Source organism: Pelodiscus sinensis, chromosome 1, assembly GCF_049634645.1.
Source record: "Pelodiscus sinensis isolate JC-2024 chromosome 1, ASM4963464v1, whole genome shotgun sequence".
NCBI lineage: Eukaryota > Metazoa > Chordata > Testudines > Trionychidae > Pelodiscus > Pelodiscus sinensis.
Window position 1 is genome coordinate 184009650 of NC_134711.1, and position 27977 is coordinate 184037626.

Below are 27977 nucleotides of genomic sequence, written 5' to 3' on the forward strand. Positions count from 1 at the left end.
GTGCTGCTATTGCCATGCTGTGCCTGTTAGCAATCTAGCATTTTAAATGCCTAGGAAGGCCATTTTAAAGAAGAAAAACATTTGTCATCCTTATATTTTAAATTTGCACCAGATTCTGTTCTGAATCACACCAGTGTAAATCTGAAATATTCAAGTCAATACCCTAACTCCAGGTAAGGGATCCTGCAAACTGCTCTGTATTGGTGGATCTGTCTGCCTGCATGTAGCCTAATTAAAGTCAGCTGTATTCTGCACAGGTGTAAGGATGTGCCCACAAACACATCTTAGACTGGTATATCAGAGATTACATGTTACAGTTATATACTGTGACTGCGTCTTGTGCATTACCACAAGAGGGAAACAAATACCAATAATACATGTTTTGTGCTTAACTGTGGAAGTTGTGGAATCCTATTTGTTCATTTCAAGTCTACTGAATAATACCTTCCCTTTCCTTGTAGCAGTCTTGCATTTGAATCTTGCAACCTGGCATGTGCAAAACATTAATGAATACTATTTCACATTCCATTTGTTAAATGTAGTGTGAAATTAATTTCCTGGATTTGTCTGGCTTGTTTGAATGGCATAAATAAAGCTGTTAACGGAAAGCTGTTATAGGACTGAGTTTGTTGTTTTCGTAGTGGAATTAAACTGCCCACGTACAAACAGGAAGAAACTTGGCTTGCCTCAAGCCTGGTAAAATAAAGCCTCTGTTCCTCCTTATTAGCTAAACATGAAAAACTAAAGAAATATTTTAGGCATCACGGACAAAAATATTTTTAGCAATTTTTCCCTACCCCCAATAACAATAGCAGTCAGAGAGTGTTTTGAAAACAGGCCTTCAGCCCTTGTTGATAGATTTAATAATGCATTCTGGGCCAAATTATGATCTCAGTTATCCTACCATAAACCAAAGGTACTCTGCTGACTTTGGTAACTTCAATTACTCGATTGTTTTATGCTGGTATAGTGTGTTGGTGGCCTTTCTTCAGATTTTGGTTTTTGAACAACCTTCAAGCCACATAATGAATCAATATTTGTAAAAGCGACGAGGAGTCCTGTGGCACCTTATAGACTAACTGAAGTGTAGGAGCATAAGCTTTCGTGGGCAAAGACCCACTTCGTCAGATGCATGACGAAGTGGGTCTTTGCCCACGAAAGCTTATGCTCCTACACTTCAGTTAGTCTATAAGGTGCCACAGGACTCCTTGTCACTTTTGCAGATTCAGACTAACACGGCTACCCCTCTGATACAAGATTTGTAAATTACAATTTATTTTGTGTCCAGAGATTTTAACACACACACAGCCTTCTTCTCTAAAGGGTTTCCATAAAATGTTAAATGCTGTGCTGCTACAATAGCAAAAGCTAAAATTAGGTTGGGTGTAACGCACCAATTGAACAAAGATTCATTTAAGCAAGTTGCTTTGGTCTTCCTAGTTTGCCTTCTAGCTTACACACTTTTGCGGGGAGGTAGGAACTCTTGTGTACAGCATAGAGCATTACTGGCACATGACTTTATTTAGTCATCATTACCTATTTAATATTTGTAAGTCATGACTTGGCTTATGTAATTGCTATGGTGAACGTTGGGTAAAATATGGTAAATTTCCTTGGAAGAGTGGGGGTGTAAAAAAATATTCCTACTCTGTGGGAGAGTCTATTTAAGCAATGGGCAGCTATCAACCTTTTATCTTCTGCTGGTTTGGGAAATTGCCTGGCACACCCAAAAGGATAAAAAGAGGGGTGGAGATTCAAGTCAGAATAAAAGAGTTTGTCTCTGACTTGAAGATTATTCCTGAAATAAGAACAGCTGTTTGGGGTAAGAATCTGCATGCAGTAAATTTCTTACTGAATTAGAATTAGCTACGCATTTTCGTTTAATTTTAATTTAGTAGCTTACTTTGATCTGTCTGTTTTCACTTGCAACCACTTACATCCTACTTAATAAAAACACTTTTGTTTACTGTCAGACCCAGTTTAAATAGTTGTTACGGGGGAAGGGGGAGAATAACCACTGTGCAGATCTCTCATTGATAAAGTGAGCTTACCTGGTAAGTCTTCCCTGTGTAAAACTTTTATAAAGAGAAAGATGGGTTCATTTGGGGGTTGGGTTTGCTGGGTGCGGAGCCCTAGAATGCATTCATCCACAGATGAAGTGATTCAGTGTCTGCATTACTTTGGCGGGGGGAGGGGGGAGGGTGTGGCAACCCCAAGTTTGTGCCTTGTCTGCAGGAGACCAGAGGATCTGGTTCAGCAGGACAGGATGGTGAGATACCCCAGAAAGCAAGAGGGGGAGCATCAGTAGCATGATCAGCACACTGAGGCAAAATTCGAAAGGGACATCTGTGACCACACTCCGTCATAGAGTCCCTCAAGGGTTTTGTGCAGTGTTGTTGTAGCTGTATTGGTTGTAGGATATTAGGGTACATCTACTCAGCGGTGTTATTTCGGAATAACATAGTCTGTATCTACACAACAAGTAGCTATTTTGACATAATGTCGAAATAATGTTGAGCTGGAGGACTTCCTACTCTGACTCCTGTAACCCTCATTTTACGAGGAGTAAGGGAAGTGGGAGGAAGAATGCTATCCCTTGGACTTCCTGCTGTGTAGACAGTCAAATGCTGAAATAAGCTATTTCAACTTAAACTACGCAACTGACGTAGCTGAAGTTGTGTAGCTTATTTTGGATTTAGCCCTGCGGTATAGACGTGCCCTTAGAGAGATAAGGTAGGTGAGAAAATACCTTTTATTATTAGATCAACTTTTGTTGGTGAGAGAAGAAGAGCTTTGGGTTACAAAGAAGAACTTTGCTTAGCTCAAAGGCTTGACTTTCTCATCAACAGAAGTAGATCCAATAAAAGACATTGCCACATCTACTTTGTCTCCCCCAAAGGTGGCAGGTAGTATTCCTCCATAGAGCCACTGCGGATGTGCCAGGGGCCCAGAATCAATGTGTTTCCCAGTGCCTCAGCCCTACCTTTTCCCTAGCCACCACAGTCTGGTTTGGGGGCTTTGTTGGCGAATTCCAGCCCATCAGCAGTGCAGAACTTGCAGGAGCCTTGTCTTGTCACTTAGGTCTAACTTTGTGCTGCTGTGAGCCCCTGGGTTATTCTGGCATAGTTTTGGACTAAATCTAGTTCAGCGTTTCTATATTGTTCCCAGTCAGCTTTCTGGTTGTCACACACCAAAGTTCCCTTGGCATTTTCCCACCCATGTGCAGGTTTTTTCCATCCATGTGTGGAATTAATTCTTTTTATGCTCACCACACCACCTGTGAATGTGCACCACCAGTAGAAACAAAAAAAGAAAAACCTTGCTGCGGGTACTCTGCTAATCAGCTGGAAGGCATCTGAATCTCTCTGAGCAACAGCACAAGCACACAGCTTACAGGGAACACTGTCATGCATGAACACCATATCCTTGTGTACATTCCAGATGAATGTTCACACATAAGTCAATCAGGTTTGATGCAAATGATTTAAAAAAGAACAAAACATTTCTATCGCTATTCGCTTCAGAAAAGCATCCCCGTGTAGGTTTTTGTTAGCATCTGAGCTATCTGGTAGGATTCCTTAATGTTTCAGTAGGTGTGTGGCTACCATCCCCCATACCTTCCTGCTCTGTACTGCCACAGTGGTCTAAGAGTGCAGGGCCCCCCACTACCAGCCCACCAATTTAGTTCTGTGTCTCCCTGCTGTGACTATAAATCCACAGCTCTCAAATAGAGCTGTTTGACAGTATTCAGACTGGCAATAGTATTTACAGTATCTATTTGCTAATGCAGAATAGATCTAGATATAAAAAATTGTGGCATTAAAAAAGAAAATTCCAGCATCTTGGACTCATGACTGCTTTGACAGGATCTATCTATAGTTATAATTGTGAGTCACGTCATTGTGAGCTGACTCTATAGCAGGGCTGAGGTAATAGCCAAGGCATGGGATTGAGAGAGCATCATGGGATTAAGCTGTAAAATTCCACTACTCTCTAAATCAGGTTTGGAACAAATTAAGATACCAGAGATGTTTTTCCAGTGGAAAATTATTGCAGAGCACTGTGCATCAGAATGTACCTCTGCAGTACATAGAGAATACCAAAGGGGACTTATTAATAATCAGAGGCTGCTGTAGTTTTCCTGAGCAAAGTGCCCATCTTTCTGCATAGCTCTGTGTGCAAAGTGTCACGTCTAACCAACCCCACCAGCCACTCCAAGTTAATGCAGGATTTTCTCGGCTGGCGCTGTGTTGCTTAGCAACATTTCTAAGCAGCATGCTACATATCTGGCACTGTTGCCTGCTGTGTAGTACTGGGGCCAATTTCAATGATATTTTTTAACTGTTAAAATATTAATTTGCAGCTTGCAAATAGAATCGGCACCAAGGCATTATGAGCTAACGTTCCTTCTTGAAGTGGACATGCAACAGCTCTTGTTTCCTTTAAAGGGAATCACAGGTAGCCCTAAGGCTGTATTTAGCACTATGCATGTAGAATGTGAGTGTAATCCACGAGATACAAATATTTTTGTGCTGGAGGTAGAGCACAGTTTGGTGATAATAAATAAAGAGGATGACATATAAAAATCACTCTTAAGGTGAAGTGGTGGAGATTGTGACATTAATGTGCAAACATTCAAATATATTATTATACAATCACCATTTTTTGTGGTAGATGCAGAAATCCTGATGCAAGAGGCACACGTTCGTACAATGGCAAAGAGGCACCGAACATTTTGGTGTGTTCCAGGGACTTGTTTTCAGTAGCATCAGAAAAGGGAACTGGTAACAAAATTCAATGTATTGTTGCTCAGATCTCTTCCAGCTTGTGGTGAGTACACATCAGGTAGAGGAGGCTGTTTAAGTAATCCTGTGCTGCTGGAGTTTCTTGACTGAGATTACATAGTGTCACTGTTCCATGACTAAAAGAGGAAATCGAATCTGATTTCATGAGAAACTGAGGTATTGGTGCTTAAAGGCCAACAACAAAGAGCCTGTTTCTATAGGCTGCAGAGAAACTGGTGTCCATGGAAATTTCAGGTTGCATATTAGGAAACATTTCCTAACTGTCAGGATGGTTAAACACTGGAATAAATTGCCTAGGGAGGTTGTGGAATCTCCATCACTGTAGATATTTAAGAGCAGGTTAGATAAACATCCATCAGCGATGATTTAGATGGTGCTAAGTCCTGCCATGCGGGCAGGGGACTGGATTTGATGATCTCTTGTGGTCCCTTCCAGTTCCAGTGCTCTATAGTTCTAGGATTCAGGCTCTCAAAAAATGTTAGGATCAGCTGTTGCTTTTTCCTAGGCTGTAAAGGGACATATTCCTAGGAACTGTGCAGTGTGCAACAAGACCTTAACTAATAATGAAAACCTTTGGGTAGAGAATACACTCCACTGGACAAATCATAACTAAAGGTCTTTCCAGCTGGTATTGAAAGGATGACACAGAGAACTGAATAAGCTCAACAGATCATATCTGGAATCTGGAAACTTGAACTTTTCTTTTTCACATGAGGTGGGCTCCTGGAGATGTTGCATTGTCAAAATACACAAGAATTTGTGAGATGTGCAGTTGCACATCAAGAATGCACACAACTCCCCAAAACTCTGCTTCTCATTTACATTTGCAGATGTGACAATACTGGTGGAATAGTCACTACAGTCTTTTTATCCTTCCCTTATTTCTCTTGAGAGCAGTAGTTTAATTTTAGATTGACTCAAACCACACGCTATGTTGGTTTACAGTGTGCAAATTCATGTGCTGTGACTCAAAATCTAATCCACAGCTAATCACACTGCTCTAGGGCAGAGTGGCTCATCTTTAAGGGCTTCTCACAGATTTCATTAGGGAAGGAACAATTAGCCAGTTCAGTTTTTAAATCTCTCTCCAATGACTGTCCACACAAAACAAGGCCTTGGGCTCAACCAGATGGCATTTGGACTGCTGTGTAAACATATCCTAAGAATTTACTCAAGTCCAAAGAACCTTTTCTTCACTTTCATCCTCCAAGATCTATCATTCCTACTCAGACTTCCATGGTTCTGTGCTCAACAGGTCCTCCTTCCATCTCCTGGCATCTCCCTCCATGGCTGTTCCTCCCTGGTCTCACTCTCTGTTATCCTCAGAGCTTCATTCTTAGTCCCTCTTTCTCCCTTGCATCCTAACCCTGGCTGACCTTATCCTCTCTTGTGGCTTCAGTTCCTGACTTGACAGTGAAGACTTCAAAATCTACTTCTCCTTTGGGCCAGAGACCTCTTGTTTTAGAGGTCAAATTAAGTAAAGAAAGAGGGCTTCATTAGAACAGCGGCTGATAACATGTAGCCAAAAAAAAAAAAAAAAGAAAAGAAATGTAGGGCAAAGTTTTTAAAGAACATTTGTTAATCATTGATAAAAATGTAATCGTTTTAAAAAAATCATCCTCCACTTTCTACCTGTGCATGTTAATGCCAGGAATTGTTTACATGAGTATTTGCACATGCAAAAACTGAAGGTCAGGATAGGGTAGCTGGCCCACTAGATGAAACGGAGTTCAGTGTGTCTGTCCCAGTCCAGGTGTTGTGGGCCAGTTAGAAGGGTGGTGTCATATCTGGAGGTGTGAGGAGTGGCTAAGATGCTTGATGAGCATAGGTACAGTCCTGATTTTTTCCAAGTACAATTACACCACTCCTGCTGTCATGACCTTGCATGAATGGTGCATGCAAGGTCATGCTGAGAGTACAACACCATTTTGTATGTATACAAGTACCAGAAATGTCGTCTTGTGCATTCTGGCCTCACTACACCTCTGCTGGACAAAGAGACCCAGAGAGATAGTGGCAATTAAAAGGGGATCTTAGAGAGCAGAATACATGACTACATCTAGTAGGTGAAATATTTCATTTGAGCATGGAATGAGTGGATGGTTGGATGTGAACATAATACTGCCATAGTAAGTAGAGATGTCAGTGTGTAGTTGACTACACAATTAACCAATAAGCCTGGGTTTATTGGTTAATCCTGTCGACTACATGCACTTCCCCCCATCCCCCATAGCTGCCTCTGTATCAAAGGTAGGAGCCAGTGCCTGCGAGGAGCCAGCTTTTAAAATGGTCTCCAATGAGCACTGGATCTCATGAAGCCACGTGCCCCCCACTCCGCGCTGCTGCCTCTGATAGAGAGGCAGCAGTGCAGAGGGTGAGGGGGCAGTCAGGAGCTGGTACATGTGGAAAGTCGGCTTTCAAGCTAGTTCCCCACATGTATCAGCTCACGCGGAGCCACCTGTCCCCTCCCACCCCTGCTGCCTCCCACACAGGCGGGGGGGGGGGAGAGAAGGCAGAAGCCAGTACTAGGGGGGAACCAGTTTAAACGCCAGCTCCCCATGAGCACCAGCTCCTGCCTGCTCCCCCCGCCCTCAGCTACTGCCTCTATCAAAGGCAACAGCATGAAGGGAGGGGGGGGGGGGCAGTGGAAGTTGCTGCAGACCAGCCTTTGTCTGAGACGGGTTGGGACTTGCCACGGAGAGAGGCTGCTCTGTGGGATGCCGGAACAGCCTCTTCCGTGGAAGCTCGGGCCCACCATGGACAGGGAATGCTGCCACCCTGTTCTGCTGCCTCTGATACAGCAGCAGCGGTGCGGGGTGGCAGGGGCTCCTCAGGTGTGGAGCTAGGAGCACACTGGCTGCCGGTCCTGCCCCCAGGGACTATCGGTTAGTTGTGTAATCAGTAAAATTTAATGCAGTTACACAATTATTCAGTTACACAGTATCAAACATCCCTAATAGTAAGAGCACCTACTAGGATACCTGGCATTGACATTTATTTATTTTATTTAAAATATTTTTACCCCACCTCTCTATTTAAAATACTTGAGGCAGCTTACAAAATGTTTAAAACGCACATTTATATTTGTGTGTGTGTGTGTGTGTGAGTGTGTGTGTGAAATATTTTATATATAAAATATAAGGCCCCAAATGGGGGAAATAAAACCTGCTAAGACACCTCATGAGGAGGGGTGACACAAACAAACATTCACAAACTCAAGCACCAATAGAAGCACATTTAAAAAGGGTGGCTTTAGCCTGGCACTGAAACAATGGCAGTGCTGGCACCAGGCGAATGTCCCACGGGAAGGAATTGCATAGCCTGGGAGCAAAGGTTGAGAAGGCCCTGCTCTGTGTAGATGTCAGCCTTATCTCCAGGGCTCGACAAATAATGTAATCTACTTGCTCGTGGCGAGTAGATTGCAACCCGGAAGAGGTGGCACAGAGTGATCTGCGTATGCGCAGAGCGCAGAACTGCGCAGCTGGCGAGCGAGGCTCAGCGCTGCTTGGCAAGCCGTGCTTATCTCCATAAATGGAGGAACACGGAGCAGAGCCTCCCCAGCTGATCTCTGAAATGGCAGAAAAGGGAGTGAAAATGCTTTTAAAATAGAGAAATTGCTATTCAGATTCCTTTGCATAAGAGACATTTAAAACCTAGTTTAAAAAAAAATGTAAAAGGACTGGCCAGTATTACAGACCGGAGGAAAGAAAGGAAGACGATTCTCTAAAGAGAGCCTCAAACTAGGGGATAATGTGCTACTCCAAAGTTGTCAAAGGCTCACTGAAGTGCTCATATGTTAACTGGTCACTGTGGGTGTGTCTTGACTACAGGGATTTTTCGAAAAAAGTGGCCTTTTTTCAAAAAATCTTTACCTGAGTCTAGACTGCTGCCGTGTTCTGTCGACAGTAAATCAAAAGAATACGGCAGGTTTTTTCGACCGTGGAAAACCTTGTTTTACGAGGAAGAACGCCTTTTTTCGAAAGTGCTCTTTTAAAAAAAGGCGCTATGTAATGCAAACTGTGCTTTTTTGAAAGAGAGCATCCAAACTGCCTGGTGCTCTCTTTCGAAAAAGCGACTTGCTTTTTCAAAAGTACTGATTGTAGTCTAGATGCTCTTTTTCAAAAGAGGTTTACAGTCTAGTCATAGCCGTGAGTTGATGCAAATGCAAAGATGGATTGTGTAATGTGTAAGGTTAAAGAGACCAACAGGGGTGACATATGGGGGTCAAGGGTTCACATGCCCCAAATGCCATGGATGTGAGGGGCAAGGGCTGGCCAGCATGCGGGTGGGGACTGGTGGTGGGGCCTGGCACCTGCAGTAGGGGTCTGCCCCTCACCCCTGCACTCAGTGGCAGCAATGGAGAAAGCACAGCAACGTGTCCCCAGATCACTTGGTGCCTCCAGCCTCATCAATTGTCTCCAGTGGTGGGGATCCAGCACCCCCACTCGGGCACCCACTGGCTGCAAGTGGAGCGATGTGCCTGGAGAAGCAGAGTGAGCTGAGCCATTATTGCTGTTGCCGCTGCCGTCAGTAAGTGTAGGGGGAGGGGAAGGACGACGACTGGATCCCTACTGCTAGTGCTGCCCCCCCAGCTCTGCTATCCCCCCAGGCCTCTTCTTTTGTGGGAAGAGGTGGGGCAGGAGCAGAGCAAGGGTGGAGAAGAGGAGGGGAGAGGGTGGAACAAGGGCAGGGGGAGGGGGGACAGGCCTGGGGCAGAGAGGGATTGTCCTGGCTCTTCCCTTAGCTGGGGAGGGGGTCATGTGGCTGGTGGCTCCCTCTGGGTCTCCCTTCACCAATTGCCCCTGGAGACAATTAATAACTTGATATGGGGATTCAGGGCGTGTTCCCAGGCAGGAAAGGCTCTGTAAGAAGGGTTTAGATGCTTGAGGATGACAGGATATAATATGATGGGTTTAGCAAGAATGGGGGATACTATTAAAGAAGCTCTGCTATGCTTTTTAAGGAGAGAGAGTTGTGTCAGGAATGTCTGAGGAATCCGGGAGGTGGTGGTTCTAGACTCAGGAGACACGTCTGCTTTGCCATATAGCATCAGAAGATGAGTCAGTGAAGACCTGTTCAGTCAGGAGAACAGGTGGTGACAGCTGCCAGAGAAAGAAGGTGACTCTTGGGAGAAGGCAGGAGAGCAGCAAGAGGGGCTTGCTGGCTAGTTTCCCCTGGTGAGAGAGCCAGGGCTGAAGGCAAGAGGTGCAGCAAAGGGAGCTAGCTGCCTGTTGGCTCTGCAGGGGTGGCCAACCTGAGGCTGGAGCTGCAGAGGGCTTTTCAGAAGTTACTCTGCAATTCCTTGTAAGGATGCCAACTCCAGGGGTGGATCTACAGGCACCAACTTTCCCAAGTAAGCAGGTGCTTACTGCCCAACCTCCAGCTCAGCCCCAAGCCCTGCATCCCCCCACCCCAACCACTCCTTCCTCCAACATCCCTGCCCATTCCTCTCAAGCCTGCTGCACCCTCTCTCCTCCCCCTTCCCACCCAGAGTCTCCTGCACACTGCAAAACAGCTGATTGCGGCGGGCAGGAGGTTGGGGGAGAGGGGAGGAGGGAGGAGCTAATGGGGGCTGCTGAGGTGTTACTGTGGCTCTTTGGCAATGTACATTGGTAAATTCTGGTTCTTTCTCAGGCTCAGGTTGCCCATCGTTGCTTTAGAGGGCAAGAGTACAGGTCAAACTAGATCAGGCAGGGGAGGGCATACAGAGAGTCAAGGCCCTGCTTAGCAAGGTTCTTTCTGCTGTGAGCCTTCCCTCTGGAATAGATTACGCACACTCCTGCTTTTCTGTATTCCCACAAAATTACAAACATTGGTAACCATGTTTCAGCAACCCTGCATTTAATACAAACATAGCCAGCATTGGGTCACAAATTCAGCTTTTGTTAATTGTCCTTTCACATCCATGAAGAGGATATGTGTAAAAGGGCTTGAATTCTGGAAGCAGGAAATATTAAATAGCTGACAAGAAAATTTTCCATCTCTCTGTTGCTGTTTGGACTCACTGGACTGGAGCTATGAAACAGAAGCAGAGATCCCCAAGTTAACCTGGGTTAACCCTAAAAAAATTCAAAGCTGATGGATTACTACATTTGTCACCCTTTAAAATCATAGAATTCTAACTCATGTGAGTATATATGATTGCCTGCTTTAATCTGAAAATAACACATTTCTTTTTCTAGATAATAAATCTCTAGGTACTTTACAATAGGATTGGTTACCAGCATTGCCTTTCAGAGATCTAAGGTACAAATTGATCTGGGGTAAGTGGCTAGTCTCTGGGGACTGGGAGCAAAGTGAATATTTTATGATTTGGGGGGGAGGGGTATAGCAACCAAGTCTAGCTTGCCCCAGTGGCAGGATAGATTGGAATGCCCAATGGGACTTTGTGTGTCTTCCTGGTAAGATTCTAAGGGTGTGTCTAGACAGGGGCACTATTTCGGGATACTTCTAGTATCCCGAAATAGCTATTCTGCATCTTTTAAACAAGCCTGTTATTTCAAAATAACAGGGTCGCTATTCTGACGTCCCTGTAAACCTTGTTCCATGAGGATGAAGGGACACTTTGGAATAGCGCTCTATTTCGAAATTTCAAAATAGGCCATTTCAAAATACACTCAAAATAAGCTACGCAATTTACATAGCTCAAATTGCACAGCTTGTTTCGAGCTATGGGTGTAGTATAGAGGCACCCTAATAGTGCTTCAGGAGGTTACATCTGGTAGTGGGTTGCTGACGTCTAATTATAGAAAATACAGGCAGTTTGGGGTGTCTCCTCTGTGGCTCACATTCTACCCTAGGGATGGAATTCACGGTCGTGAGCGACGCCAGACAGTTTTACACTTGCCCTTTATGAAAGCAGGTACAAGTATATGGAATTTAGTTGTTTTACATATTGACATTAGGCTTTGGCTTGGGCAGTTTGTTTACCTTGATACAGGTTGGACCTGCCTGGTCTAGCACCCTCGGGACCTGATTGGTCCTGCATGAGGGAGTTTGCTGGACATGGGGAGGTCAGTTCTGGCTCCCCTACCTCCAGTTCCCCAGCTTGGCCACTGGTCTCCTGACTGGCTCCCCCCATATCACTGGCCCATGCCCTGCTGGGCTTCCCCGCCATCAGCTCTGCTGCCTTGCTAGCCCCATCATAGGCTGCTCTTGTGTTGCCTCCTAGCCGCTGGACCATTCAGACTTCCGTGGCTGGGCTCCTGGCCACTAGTTCCCCTGCCACCAGCGTGGCTGGGCTCCAGCCCTTGCAGGGCTCCTGGACACCAGCCCTCCACCTGGACTCTCTGGTTCAGAAACATTCATGGTCTGGAGACATTCATTTTGGATTTAAAATAATACCTAGCTCTCTTACCTAGCCCTATTCATCCAAGGATCTGAAAGCACTTTACAAAGGATTTATCGTTATTCCCATTTTACAGATAGGAACAACCAGGAGCACAGAAGCAAAGTGATTTGTCCAAGGTCACCTCGCCAATCTATGACAGAGCTGCAATTAAGCAGAGATATTTATACTTGGAGGTTAATGCTCTGTCCCCTAAGATAAACTGCCTCATGTTTATGAAAAAGAGGAAAACTACTTCCAATGACTTCTCTATTATAAAATGTCTCAGAATATTAGTGTGTACCCTGGAAGTGCTCAGACTAAACGTACATACATTCCCCCACCACCTACCACTGTGTGTGTGTAGATATTTTTGGGAAGGGGATTAATATGGCTTGACCACTTTCATTAGTACAAACCAGCGATGATTTTACAGAAGACCATGGGAATCAGGCCTAGATTATACTTCAAGAGAACAATCAGAAGGCAACGTTTGTCAAGAAAGACCATGCATAAAAATGATGGTATATGCTATCAAAATGCAAAAGAAAAGCAACAACAAATAGTTGCTTTTAGTGTCCATGTTCTGTTCCTATCATATGGTCTGATTCTGTTCCCATTGAAGTCAATGACAAATCTTCCACTGATTTTACTGGAAGAATGATCAAGGCCAGTTTTTATTCTTCTTAGTGGTATGTTGATCAAGGTTTATTGGCAAGTAAATAAAATAGATCAGAGTCATCCTTGGTGTCATTTATATAAATCAATGGACTGATGCCAGTGGTAAGTTTGGCCCCATTTTTCTTATTACAAAATCTTGCCAGATACTTTTTTTAAACTGAACACTCCAGATTAAACAAGAATAATACAAACAAAACCCTTCATGGTTTGCTTGTTTTGGACTCAATGATACTAAAGTTGTGTAGTTTATAAATATCCTGCCAATCAGTCCTTTTATTTGCACCGTGGAGGAGTCCATGTACCAGTTTAACCACTTGTAATCCCAACTGTTTGGACAATTCCATGAAGAGTCTTAGTTTGCTACAAAAATTAGTTGAAAAAGTTAAACAATCAGTTTTTATTAGGTGGAGTATTTGGGCCAGATTCTGTTCTCACTATAGTATCAGTCCCAAGTGGCTCATTGAAGCCAACGGAGTTATACTAGACTAGAGGGTACATCACTGTGAGTGACAAAAGATTTTGTCCCTCTGTTTCAGTTAAAACAAGCCTATCAAGTGTCCTATTACTTGAAGGGAAACATGTTTAAAAATAGACATTTAAAAAAGAATGCATAGATATAAACCATGTAAAAGAACAAACCGTAGACAAAATCTTGCAAAAAACAAGTCCACAAACAGTCAAAACTTAGTAATTTGGGTCACATGCTTACCCACACGTATGTGACTGTCCCATTGAACTCAATGCTACTACTACTCATGTGAGTAAAAGTTTCAGAGGGGTAGTGGAGTTAGTCTGTAACAGGAAAAATGTAAAAAACAACTAACAGTTTAATAGCACTTAAAAGACTAACAAAACATGTAGATGGTGGTATGAGCTTTCGTGGGCACAGCCTGGTCATCTGAAGAAGCAGGCTGTACCCATGAAAGCTCATAATACCATCTACATGTTTTGTTAGTCTTTAAAGTGCTATTAAACTATTTATTGTTTTTTAAGTTTTTCATGTGAGTAAAGTTAAGCATGTGTATCTTTGCAGGATCTGGCCATTTCATATTCTGAGTGACACTGACCCTGTACAGAGGACCGGCACTGGGCTTATGCCCTACCTAAAGCCCCTTTAAGCCCTAGTATGAGGATTGAAGTGAGATTTAAGTAGCACATAGACTCTGTATATGCTCCTGGCCATAGCTGTGAACTTCATCCATAGTCTTTTTTTTTTCCTTCAGAGAAAACTCCCATTAACTTCACTGGGAGTTTCCCTATGTAAAAACTGAATAACAATTTCAGGATTAGATCCAAGTAATAACCACATGATTTTCTCAGCACAGCAGTGGCTAGTCTGTGTTTGTAAAAATGGCATGGGAGGAAACCCTTTTTGGTTATTTGTATCTAAGGGGATGAGACTTTGCCCCTTGGCTGTCACAGCTATGAGAACCTTTACCTTATATCAATGCTGTGATATCAGAGTTCAACCTCATGATGTCTTTCACTTGGAGATGTGGAGGATCAAAGTTTAGGGCAGCAGTGTGACATGTGCTTATATCGTGGCCCTATAGGAGCTGTTTGACAATAGCAATGCAAGTATTTGAGTGGCTGTTGGGATATGTTGACGTGGATGCTATTTTTAAGCCCTCAGTTGCTTTTGAGGGATGAGCACAATAGAGCTATTTTTAAAAATCTACATTTATTAATTTTTCAAAACTCTACTCACCCAATGGATTGGGACAAAGCACTTTTAAGTGGTAAAATATTTTCCCTTTCCCTTCCTTTTCTCTCCCCCACTCTGTACCTATGTTATCACTAACATCTTGGTTTGGGAGGGTGAGCAAGTTTTATGTCTGGGCAGGTACATTTTCATTGCACTCTTTCTCTCTCTGTGCACACCCATACACATTATAAGCAGGGCTGGGAGTTCTGCCAATTATTAGGGTTGCCTAATGGATCTCATGAAAAGGCCCTATTTTCAGCAGCTTATAACTTTGTCTCAGACTGAATTATTATTAACTATTCAATACTTCTGCTGAGAACAAGCCCAGGGAAAAGGCTTTTTGATGTTGGAAAAGATTTGGTGACCTTTTCTTTGGAAAGATCTAGTGCCTCTGTACTTTTGAAGCAGGAATGTGAAATTTGTCTGGGGGCAGGAGTGGCCTTTATGTTAGGGATGTGCCTTTTGCTATCCCTATGAAAATCTAATTAAATTGGCCCAGAGATAAGCCCTTGGAGAAAAAACTGTAGCTTTGCACATGTTCAATAGAGGCTTGCTAGAGTTCAACAGATCAAATCTTAGAAATCTGTTCTCACTGGGTACTGGAACGGACAGCAGGGAGCCTGTCTCTCCTGTGCTCTCAGTGACCCCTGTTGGCACCCAGACCATGTGGAGGAGAAACAGTCTGACTGAAGAGCAGAGGGGTATGAGTCAGATCTAGGGCACTGTAGGGGAGGCTTGGGAGGGCAGACTGTGATGATAAGGAGCCTTGGAGGTGGACCTAGGGCTGGAAAGTCTCAGCGGGGTAGAGACTGGGACTGGCTGGGCAAGGAGACTAGTCTGGGTGCAGGAAGGGAAAAGGGGGGAGGCAGGGAGGCAATGGATGGGGGGAAACAGATTGGCTGATGAGCTGCAGAGAGACAGACTGGGAATGAGTGTGACAGGGTAAAGGGGTGGGGGAAGAGCAGACAGATCTGATAAGGAGCCAGGGTAGAAAGGAAGAACCGGGCCAAGGAGCAGAGGGAGTGGAGGAAGTAAGATTGGACGATAAACTGGGTGAGGGCAGTTGAGACTGAGAGCCAGTAAAGATGGGAAATTGGGTGTGTGGGTGACTGGAGGCCAGAGAGGGAGCGACTGGGATAGAGAGTCTGGAGGAGGGAGAGACTAGGACTTACTGAGCAAGGAAACTGGCACCAGAAGCCTGAGGAGTAGAGACTGGGGCAAACCTGGATGGGAGGGAGATAGCACAGATGACTAGGTCCACTAGACACCCTCTCCTCCAAAGACTGGAAAGGAATCTAATATTCCAGCCTCTCATCAATCCTCTGTTGTCAGCAAATGTCTGTGATACCCACTGACAGAATGTCCCATTCCCCTTCCAGTGCAGCTCCACATAGGGGATAACAACCTACTACTGCTATCAGTGACTCCATTAGTTTAAGTGGCAGAGATCCGTATCATGGGCCTAATAGTACTAACCTTGCTGATGAAATACAAGTTCCACTAGGCACGGCGGAATCCACCTTCCTTTGTTGGTTAGAGTGGCGTCTTCCCATTTCCTACCTAGCCTGGGTTCTATTTTATGATGCCTGGGGCTTGCATGCAGGTGATTCCAGGTGAAGTGTTGTCCCTCGAGAACGTTAACACTATCACTGCTGGCAAAGAGTATAATACCTAGTGCTCCAGGGACAATAATGTACACAAACAAACAAACAAACAAACAAACAAACGCCAGGAAAAGAATAAGACATCCCAAAATAATTATAGCCAAGAGGGGCTTTATAAAGGAAGGAAAATAGGAACTGGGAAAAGATTGGAGTTAGCTAATAAGTCATAAGCAAACTTGCAACATTCAGAGTTCTTCCCAACCCTCATCTCCCACCGTGGCACCTCACCAAGCAGATGGTGTGATGGGGCTGAGTTCTGATAACTCACTGTGAGTGTTGTCTGGGTTAGGCAAAAAGGGTCCTCCTATGTAGCCTTTGTCCCTGTCTTTTCCTGGCTCTTTGGTTTTGGAGCTCTTGACTGGATCTTTGATACTCTAGATCAGTGGTTAACAACCAGTAGATTGGGATCTACTGTTTGATCTTGGAGCCTCTGACAGGTGATCCTGACTGGTTTGGTCAAGAGTCTGTCAAGTGCAGCACTTCAGCTGCCCCTCCCCTCACTGCTGTGCATCTCCTCCCAACAGGACTTGGGATGGAGTTTGCTGGCTGCTTTTGAGAATGGTCCAGGGCCAGGGCAGGGATGAGCCTGCCTTAGTCCTACTGCACCACCACCCAGGAGCCACCAGCTAGGCCCAGCTGGAGCCCATATCCCGAAACCCTACCCCAGTCATGAACCCCCTCCTACACTCAAGCCCCTGCCCTAGCCCTGAGTACCCGTGTATTCAAATGCTCTTTCAGACCTGGACCTAGGACTCCCTCCAACATCCCAAGTGCCAGCCCCAGGCTCAGCTCAGAGCCCCTCTCACACTCCAAATCCCTTAATTCAAGATCAGAGCCTGCACCCCAGCCTGCTGCCCCAGCCTGGTGAAAGTGAGGGAGGACAGAGTGAGCCGGGTGGCGGGGCCTCGGAGAAGGAGCACAGCGGAGGCAGGGCAAGGGCATTTGGGTTTGAGGTAGGTCTTGGATTGCACTTAAATTCAAAAAGTGATCTTGTGCTTAAAAAGGCTGAAGACCCCTGATCTAGATGCTGGGCTCTGCAGGGCTACAACTGCCTAACCCAGTGATTCCAAGCCTGTTGTATGCAGTCCCCTGGTGGTCTTTGAAGGTACTGCAGGGGGTCTGTGGAAAGTTTAAAAATAAGGATCGGGGCCACTTTTTTTTCTTTTTTTCTTTCCTTGCTTTTATTTTCCTTCTTTTTCTCCCCCAAGGAGGGGAGGAGGGGGTGTCTGTGAAATTTTAATATATTGAAAAGAGGTCCGTATGCCCAAAAAGATTGGAAGCCACTGGTCTAACCTATGCATGATCCACCATAGTTCAAGGACTTTTTTTCTGTGGGAAGGGGGAGTTAAGCAGAGACTCTTACCTGTCCAGCATCTTTCTCAGCTCCCAAACTAAAAGTTTAAAACTAGTCTCTTTGTCTATAAGGGTATGTCTACACTAGCCAGCCTAGTTCGAACTAAGGTGGCTAATGTAGTCATTCAAACTTGCAAATGAGGCCTGGGATTTAAACATCCCGGGCTTTATTTGCATGTTCCCGGGTGCCGCCACTTTTAAATGCCCCGTAGTTTGAACTCCCTGCCTGCAGGTACACGCGGCACGGGCTAGGTAGTTCGAATTAAAGATCCTAATTCAGACTACCGTTACTCCTCCTGCAATGAGGAGTAACAGTAGTCTGAATTAGGAGCTTGAGTTCGAACTACCTGGCCAGGGCTGTGGGTAGCCACGGGCAGGGAGTTCGAACTACGGGGCATTTAAAAGTGGTGGCGCCCGGGAACATGCAAACAAAACCCGGGATATTTAAATCCCGGGCCTCATTTGCAAGTTTGAATGACTACATTAGCCACCTTAGTTCGAACTAGGCTGGCTAGTGTAGACATACCCTAAGTCAGGCTGTTGTGTCTCAATGAGGGTCTGGACAGTGCTGGCTAATATCGGTCCAGCAAGCTACCTGGCCATATCATCCTATGCAGAAACTTCCCTATTGGCTTGCGCAGGAGTTTGTAGTCCGTTCTGTCCCCACTCCTGATTCCAAGCATGCTGAGAAATGGTGTCTGAGGCTTCTGGTAACCACTACAGTTCCTGTCCATCTGGTGGATCAGTTACACGGGGTATGTCTACGCTACAAAGTTAGTTCGAACTAATGAACGTTAATTCGAACTAACTTTCATAGGCGCTACACTAGCACTCCGTTAGTTCGAATTTAAATCGAACTAACGGAGCGCTTCGTTCGAACTAGGTAATCCTCATTCCACGAGGATTAAGCCTAGTACGAATTTACTAGTTCGAATTAAGGGCTGTGTAGACCCTTAATTCGAACTAGTGGGAGGCTAGCCCTCCCCAGATTTCCCTGGTGGCCACTCTTAAAGGGGCACAGGCTGGCTACGGTGCCCGTGCCAGGTGCAAGCCTGCCAGCACCCAGCCAGCAGACCCTGCACCTGGCATGGATCGAGCCACCCACCCGATGCCCCACAGCCCTCCCCCTCTTCCCGGGACCAGGCTGGCGGCTCCCGGGAGCTTGCCCGGGACCGCAAGAGGCGGGCACCCGCCTGGGCTAGTGCGGACATCGTGGACCTCGTCCATGACCTCCACACTAGGCACAGGAAAGTGGCCGGCTAGGGCAGGAGAGCTGCCAGCCTGGCCACCCAGGAGCAGGTGTGCATGAAAATCAAGGTGGTCCACTGAGACCCCCGACCCTGAGCCCTGAGCTTACAATGGCCGTACTGGGTCAGACCAAAGGTCCATCTAGCCCAGTAGCCTGTCTGCCGACAGCAGCCAACCCTAGGGGCCCTGGAGGGGATGGACTGAAGACAGTGACCAAGCCATTTGTCTCATGCCATCCCTCTCCAGCCTGCCACAAACCTTGGGCAGGGACACCACTCCTACCCCCTGGCTAATAGCACTCCATGGACCCAACCTCCATGACTTGATCTCACTTCTCTTTAAACTCTGTTCTAGTTGTAGCCTTCACAGCCTCCTGCAGCAAGGAGTTCCACAGGTTGACTCTTTGCTTTGTGAAGAACAACTTTCTGTTACTAGTTTGAAGCCTGCTACCCATTCCTTTCCTTTGGTGTCCTCTAGTCCTTCTTCATGGGAACTAATGAAGAACTTTTCTGTATGCACCATCTCCACCCAACTCCTGCTTTTAGAGACCTCTATCCTGTCCCCCCTCCGTCTCCTCTTTTCTAAGCTGAAAAGTCCCAGTCTCTTTAGCCTCTCTTCATATGGGACCTGTTCCCAACCCCTGATCATTTTAGTTGCCCTCCCCTCTCCCAGCCTCTCTCTTCCCCTCTCCCACCTCCTTTTCCCAGTCTCCCCCAGTTTTGTTCAATAAAGACAGATTCAATTTTTGAACACAATTGTCCTTTATTTTGTACATCAAGAAGAGGGGCTAGGGAAGGGTAAGTGGAAGGAGGTGAGGGAGGAATGGGGTATGCGCCCCTGATGGGGAGGACTGGGCTGTCTCTGCGGGCTTTTGGGGTGGAAGCTCTCCTGCAGCCCCCCAATTGCCCCCTCTCCCCAGATGGCAGCCTGCGGCAAGTGCAGCCGGGCTGATGGCCGAGTGCTGTGATGTGCCCAGTGTGGGTACTCCGGGCACTCCAAGCCAGGACTGCTTTGCAAGCGGGGCACCCCTGAGAACTGTCTGTCCGAGGTGGGGGTCGGGACCCTTTAAGCACAGCCCTCGGCTAGCCTGACACAGCATCTCCACGCTCTAAGTCCTCCTCTGATGCCCTGCCGGCACTGCTTCCAGCCATCCTTAAGCCTGGTTCAGGGTCCACTTAACGTGGACATGCTAGTTCGAATTAGCAAAACGCTAATTCGAACTAGTTTTTTAGTCTGGATCCGTTAGTTCGAATTAGCTTAGTTCGAATTAACGTTGTAGTGTAGACGTACCCTCAGTGTGGCAAACTTCAAGTGGAGTGGCTACAGTTGATGCTACAGGATAGAATCTGTAGGGGTGTTTTCAGTTATCTTTTTTTTAAAACAGAAAATTACATACCAAAAACGATGTTAGAAGAACACTATTAAGGTTGCAATGCCACGCACTTACAAGTTAGAAAATGCCAGAATTAACATTTCCTGTACAGCTTTAATTCAGCCTCCTTGTGCATATGCCTGATGATATAGTCTATAATGAGTCATAAGGTAAACAAAAGCTGCTGTTCAATGTACTATGGAATGTATGTTCATGGAGAACTGAATAAAAATCCATTGCATTTAACATCAATAAGCAGTTACTCATTATAAATCCTAAAGTGCATCATGATTACTTCAAACGGTAATTTGATTAGTAATAATTGTAATCTTTGATCATTTATATTTTAGGCTTTTCGCATGTGCTTGCCCGTTTCTCTGTTGCCTTTTACTTTTCTAAAACAAGGGTTTCATTTGTGCTGAAGATCCTTCATCTATCATGGCCCATGTAACCCAGTGCCTCCTTGGGCTTGAATACATTGCAGCTGGTTGAGAGCAGCCTGGCCCAGGCAGACAGACTTGTGCTCGTTGAATTTGAGTTTGCAAACTTAGGGGCTCAGATCAGCTCAAGGACCCAAATCCTCAAAGGGCTTTAGGTGCCCAATTCGCAACAGATTTCAACATGATCTGGGCCAAAGGGCAGAATCCTTGATCTGGATTCTAAGTTTTAGAGAGCAGAGTTTGTTGGATCTGGAGTTTTGGTTTGACCCATTCAGAAGATTGGGTTCAGACAGAGAGATGGGAGCTGGACCCAAATTTCCTCAGAGTTAGAGGAGCGGGGTTGGATTTTTTGTTTCAGTTGCCCTTAGATTACAGTTTGCCTACTACAACTATAAAGAAGTTTTCCTCACAGGCAGGATGCTGGGACTTGGTGGACCAGTTGACTCATTTGGATGTGGCAGATCCTATGCTCCAGATAGCGTCATGGGTGATGCATAAACCTCAGCACCGCCCCTTCTGTCTGAGGCCCTGTCCCTTCCATGCTCCTTGGTCAGAGCCCAGAGACCCCACCCCCACTGTAGCCACCAGCCCCTCCCACCCCGGGCTGGCTAGCCCCTCCCACCCCGGGCTGGCTGGCCCCTGCCGCCCCATCCCAACCCAAGAGCATCAGGAAGGAGAGTGTACGATGCTTCTGCATCCCCTAACCCTGGAGTGCTGGGTAGGAGAACATGGGGCAGCACGGCAGCAGCCTCCCTAGTCCTGGGAAGGCAGGTGGTGTGGCCCCAGCTCCTAAGGCCCAGCAACACAGCTGAAGCATGGTTCTAGGGGCAAAGGATAGGTAGGGTCATGCTTCGCGATTTGGGGAGGCTCAGCCTCCCTTACCCAAGGGCACCATTTCTGGGAGTTACAGTAGCTAGTAGCTCTCTCCACCCCCAAAGTTTAAACCTATGTATTTCATATTTGAGGTCTGCTTAAAGTGCATACCCTAGCTCCAGAGGCAACTCTTAACTGCAACACTTTGCCTTTGGGGTAGGGAGTTTTGCAGGGTGGATTAAGATAACAAAGAGCCTGTCACTCAAGACTTGAAGGGTTGTTAGATTATCATGAAAATATTGCTGGGTATTCCACTTGAAAGATAGGGTTAAAAATAGGAATAAATAGTGTTGTGTTGTAGGGATCTGCATTTGGACTCCTGCTGTTCAACTCATAAATGTGCTTGAAAAAGGGGTAAACAGTGAGGTGGCAAAATTTGCAGGTAATACAAAATTACTCAAAATACAGTAATTCCTCACTTAATACGGTAGATATGTTTCAGAAAATGATTGTGCTAAGCGAAAACATGTTATGTGGGGTCAATTTTCCCACTGAAAATAATGGAAAAAGTGGGGGTTGCGTTTCAAGCGCACATGCACTCGCGGCTCCAGCCTGCACTTGCTAGTAGCTGGCTGCTGAGCACAGGCAGCTGCCTGGGGACTGGGACATAAGGTTGGGGGAGAAAGGGGCCTGGGTTACAGCAGGGCGGGGACGTGTTTGGCTCTGGGAAAGGGAAGGGGAGGAGAGGGGAGGGGGATTGGGTTGGGAGTATGCCGCTGTGACAGGTCTACTGGGACCCGTATTGCATCCAGCGAGGGGCGGTCGGTGGGGAACAGCACGGTGAGCAGCAAACCCTCCGCTGCTTTGCAGGGTGGCGGGGGAAGCCCCGCGCAGCCACCGGCAACAGACTAGATGAGGAAAGCATGTTATTTCAGGGATGGTCGTGTTATTCAAAAAATGTTCCCTAAAAAAAAATCATGCTATCGTGAAAACGTGTTAAGCGGGCACGTGTTAAACAAGTAATTACTGTAGTTAAGTCCAAAGCTGACTAGAAAGAGTTGCAAAGGGATCTCACAAAACTGAGTGATTGGGCAACAAGAGGGCAAATGGAATTAAGTGTTGAGAAATGCAAAGTAATGCATGTGGAAAAATATAATCCTAACTATACATACAAAAATGACGGTGTCTAAAAGAACTTACCATTCCAGAAAAGAGATCTTGGAATCATTGTGGATACTTCCCTGAAAACATCTGCTTAATGTGCAGTGGCAGCCTAAAAAGCTAACAGAAAATTGGGAATCATTAGGAAAGGAATAGATAATAAGACAGAAAATATAATATTGTCTCTGTGTTCACACCTTGAACACTGTATGTAAATCTGATCATCCTATCTGAAAAACAAGATATTCTGGAAATGGAAACAGAAATGATTGGGGGTAAAGAACAGCTTCCATATTAGGAGAGATTAACAAGACTGGCACTTTTCATCTTGGAAAAGAAATGATTAAAGAGTGGGAGTGTATGTTAGATCAGTGGTTCCCAATCTTTTTTATACCATGAACCAGCAAACCCATTCACAAACTTTTGGTAGACCAGTAACATTTTATTTGCATATTCATTATGCAAATACACACATAAAATGTTACCAGTCCGCCAAAAGCCCTGGCCCCCAGAGCAGCCGTGAACAGCTGGCTGCTGCAGCTGAAGCCAGCTGTTCGTGGAGGCTCTGGGGGCCAGGTCTGGGGTATATCCCAGCACCCTTAGGCCCCCAGTGCCAGCCCTAACCCCTAGAATCCCCTGCCTCTCCAATATACTACAGTGCCAGCCACTGACTCCAAAGTCCCTTGCACCCAACCCCCTCCAGTGCCAGCCCCGCATCCCAAATGCCTCAGTGCCAGCCCCCCCACCATCAGACCCCCCCCACCAGTGCCAGCCTCTTGTTTCCAGAACCCTACTGCACCCAACCTCTCCAGAGTCACCCCCTAGTGCCAGCCCTCAGTCTCCAATACTAGCCCTGCCCCCAGATTAGCCTTTACCAAGAGGGGAAAACTGAAATGTGGAGTCACGTAAAGCCACCGGGGGAGGAAGCCACTTGTTGACATACATAATGGCTTCTCTGCACTGACTGGAGGGTAACTTATTGGGAACATATTGGCAATGGCCTTTCTTCTATCAGGAGTGTGTTTTCATCTCTCCCTTTTGCATAGAATCAAAACATGTCTCCCCTTTGCTCTTTTTGGCATTTTTTGTCAGTAGCTGTAATGCTTTGGGTTGGCATATTTTGATACAATCTCTTCTATGAGGGCACTCAGTTTTTGTTTAGTTCCCAGGTTCTAATACTGCTTGTATATTAAAATTGGAACAGTAGCAAATCACTGTGGATTGCGAATGTACACCAGGGTCCTCAGCTCACATTAAAAATTGGATATTTTCACAAGTTTACAGCCCCTAGACTCTGATGGCTCAGGGCCCTGAATTCCTTTTGAAATCAGTGGGAGTTGAGCTACTCAGCACCTCATAGTCGTGCAGAGTTAAGCTGTAAAGGAGGGAGAGAGAGAAGAATTTCTGCATCTCAGTGTTCTTGTTGTATTACATCTTCAGTAAAATACTGCTATGAATTTACAACTCATTTTACATGAGGCACTGCCTTTACCACTCCTTTGCTAATTTCAAAGAGGAATAAATGAATGAGTGAGTAAGAACAGCTCAGCCCAGCGCAAACAAAAAATTCTGCAAAAATGATATAAAAATGAAATGCTACAATTTGTGATTCTTAAAGTGTCTTGAAACACTGGCAAGGGGAAGGGGTTAAACAAATGGGGGTGTTTTCCAGTAGAGTCAGTGTTAATTAATGTTAAATTCCAATGAAATTCCTATGGAATTACATTTTATGTCACATGAAAACCAGGGCAATTCATCATGATTACCTATCATGAAAGAAAAAATGTGTATTAGTTAAATATGACATTAATCGTTGTGACTTTAATCCTAAATCAAAATTGTTTTCCTGCTCCTAAAGTGGTGCCAGTTATTGTAATATTTAGAGTTAATACAATTAATACACTGACTGAGGCAAGTGAAAAAAGGTTCTTAAAGAAACCATGCTGTTTAAACTAAAGTTACAGAGCCATAGAGCCTTGGCAATTCATTAGAACATTTTATTACCTCTTACCTTCTTTGAGGCGTAAATGCAAATTGACTGCAGTATCAAAAGCAAAAAATATTTTAATATTTGCACGTCAGTTGGAAAATGTGACGAGATATTTTTGTTCAGTCCAGCAATATGACTGAAGAGCATGCACTGCTGATTTTGCATATAATGAGAGACCAAGGGAAGACCAAATATTAGTGAGTTTGTGACATTTTGCAGAAAAGTCAAATCACTTTTGCTGATTGTGCATATGGAATGTCTCTAGTTGCTCCAAGTCTATATGTAAGAGTGTTTAGATTTCTGATCTGTATAGTAATACAGGTAGTAGATAGTTTTCATAGGTCCTGGACTTTCTCTACACAGTGTCCATAAGAGATATATAGACATTTCGCTTAAACCTAATCCTGGAGTCTCTGAAAGTCCTACAGTTGACTTCAGTGGGAGAAGGATCAAGCCATTAATTTCCTCTCTACCTGAGTTTCTCACTTGCAAAATGGAATTAATAGAACTTTCCAATCTCATTGAGTTGTAGTGAGGTCAAATTCATGAATGCCACTTCAAGATGTAGCCTGACTCCCGGTCTCACAGATGCTATCACTTGAAGGAGGAAGGGGCTATGGCTTGAGGATGTGAAGACATGTTGTGAGGGTGTCTACCTCACACAAGGCCTGGAAGGGTTATGATTGCTGAGTGGATCAATTAACATAAAGAGGCTTAGCTGGGCAGGAACAGGCAGGATCTGTATAAAGCCAGGTATCTGGCAATAGAAAAAGGTTGCCGTTAGGTAGTCTGGAGTCATTCTCTGAGTGAAGGGAGGTGTGTTGGGATTATGGAAGGTAATCCACAGTTATTCCCTAGGAGGAGGGAGCTGGGAGGTTGGCAAACCTAGAGAGGGTGGAAAGCCAGGAAGATAGCAAAAGGCTCAGGGAGAAAGCAGCAAGGTAGGAGAGTGTAGGCCTTGGCTGATGACTGGAGGGCCTCTGAGTTGAAATTTGAAGTAGAGCATGTACTCCTGAGTTTAGAAGCAAGAGGAAGACCAAGGACAGGGTAGGCCCATTGCTCAGTGAGGAGGGAGAAACAATAACAGGAAACTTGGAAGTGGCAGAGGTGCTTAATGACTTCTTTGTTTCAGTCTTCACCAAGAAGTCTGATGATGAAGGAATGCCTAACATAGCGAATACTAGTGGAAATGGGGTAGGTTTAGAACAGGGCTGCTCAACTTTGCAAGCCCTGAGGGCCACAATGATACTCATAGCACATGCCAAGGGCTGCAACTTAAATGTGGTTGCATGTACGTACAAATATATATGCAAATAGAATCTTTCACACTGATGGGCATGAATACAAAACACATCCCACAGTGCCCCTGCACCCCCGACACCTCTTTCCTGGGGACTAGAAACGCCAACACCCTCTACCCATCTGTTCCAGCCAGCCAGTCTGCTTGCATCTTTCAATACTCACCCAAACCAGGAGATGCCTCTCCATTGTGGAACATGTTGCCAGTAGAAGCCATGTTCAAAGGATCCCAACCATGGGCCGCATGCTGAGCCCTGCATAAACATAAACTGCACTGTGGACTGCAAACAAATGGGCCGCGTGTTGTGTAGCCCTGGTTTAGAAGATAAAATAAAAAAGAACAAATTAAAAATCACTTAGAAAAGTTAGATGTCTGAAAGTCACCAGGGCCTGGTGAAATGCATCCTAGAATACTCAAGGAGCTGATAGAAGAGGTATCTGAGCCTTTAGCTATCATCTTTGAAAAATCATGGAAGATGGGAGAGATTCAGAAGACTGGAAAAGGGCAAATATAGTGCCCATCTATAAAAAGGGAAATAAAAACAACCCAGGAAACTACAGACCAGTCAATTTAACTTCAGTGCCAGGAAAGATGGTAGAGCAAGTAATTAAGGAATTAGTCTGTAAACACCTGGAAAATAATAAGGTGATAGGTAACAGCCCGCATGGATTAGTAAAGAACAAATCATGTCAAACCTATATGACATGATAGGACAATGAATCTTGTGGATAAGGGAGAAATGGTGGTTGTGGTATACCTAGACTTTAGTAAGGCATTTGATGTGGTCTCGTACAATCTTCTTATCAATAAACTAGGCAAATACAACTTAGACAGGGATATTGTAAGATGGGTGTATAACTGACTGGATAATCATTCTCAGAGAGAACTGTTATTAACAGTTCACAATCCTGCTGGAAGGTATTAACAAGTGGGGTTCTTTAGGGGTCTGTTTTGGGACTGGTTCTATTCAATATCTTCATCAATGATTTAGCTATTGGCATAGAGAGTACGCTTATAAAGTTTGCAGATGATACCAGGCTGGGAGGGGTTGCAACTGCTTTGGAGGACAGGGTCATAATCCAAAATGATTTGGACAAACTGGAGAAATGGTCTGAGGTAAATCAGATGAAGTTTAATAAGGACAAATGGAAAGTACTGGCTAAGCTTTTCCACATAGGCCCCCGTTGCCTAGCCTGGGCAGAGGCAAGAGCCCTAGCCAACAGACAATAGGCCCTAGGAATAACACAGAAAAACAGCCTCACCTCTGTATCACAAATGGAAGGAGCTGAAGTAGCATAACATTAGGTGGGAAGCCATAACTGAACATCCTTATCATGAGTTTCAAACCACAAACAAGGCCAAAGGCCTTATAGTCTGCCATCTGGCATGGGAAAGAAACAACTGCTGCCTTCCCAAGGCCAACCACAGATTCAGGGAAAGGCCTAACACATCACTATGAGACGACACCCTTCCTCCCTAACAATCCAAGCTCGCAGATACACCAGAATGATGTTATAAATAATTGCTTTGGTGTATATCTGATATTGTCTTTTCCTTTATACCCCTAGAAAAACATCTATGAACTGCACCCCGCGTCTGTCGGGAAAGCACCGTCATCACTCCTATGGATCCCAATTGGAATGTAGCATATGCATTGCAAGGCAATTCTCAGGAGGTGGGTGGGGTGGGGGGGATTACTTGTGTTTTAACAAATGTGTTAACTTGAGCTATGGGCAAGCTACTGTGTAATCTCTTAGACTATTGGCTTATTGTGCTCATTATGTTCTGCTGCCAGAACCTATCCAGGGGCTCAGGAACTCCCACTAAATTGCTTCTCTCTGCCCATTGGCTCCCTATTTAATCTAATGTAATCAATTTCTAGTAGTGTTCACTGAACCCAAGTGGCAAGGTGGCACTCTGCCAGTGCTGTGCGTAATAAACTCTCCAGCTTGAATCTACATTTTGGTTTCCAACACTCATTTGGAGTATTGTGTCCAGTTCTGAGCTCCACATTTCAAGAAAGACGAGGAGAAATTGGAGAAGGTCCAAAGAAGAGAAACAAGAATGCTTAAAGGTCTAGAAAACATGAGCTATGAAGGGAGACTGAAAGAATTGGGC

At 45.1% G+C, this 27977-nt stretch overlaps 1 long non-coding RNA gene across 1 annotated transcript; it reads left to right on the forward strand.

The window, feature by feature from the left end:
- The first annotated feature begins 1715 nt into the window (after nucleotides 1-1715).
- On the forward strand, nucleotides 1716-27918 carry LOC142826959 (uncharacterized). Its single transcript, XR_012901256.1, has 3 exons — nucleotides 1716-1822; nucleotides 4675-4830; nucleotides 27428-27918. It is a non-coding gene; the product is annotated as an uncharacterized LOC142826959 (long non-coding RNA).
- The last annotated feature ends 59 nt before the right edge of the window (nucleotides 27919-27977 follow it).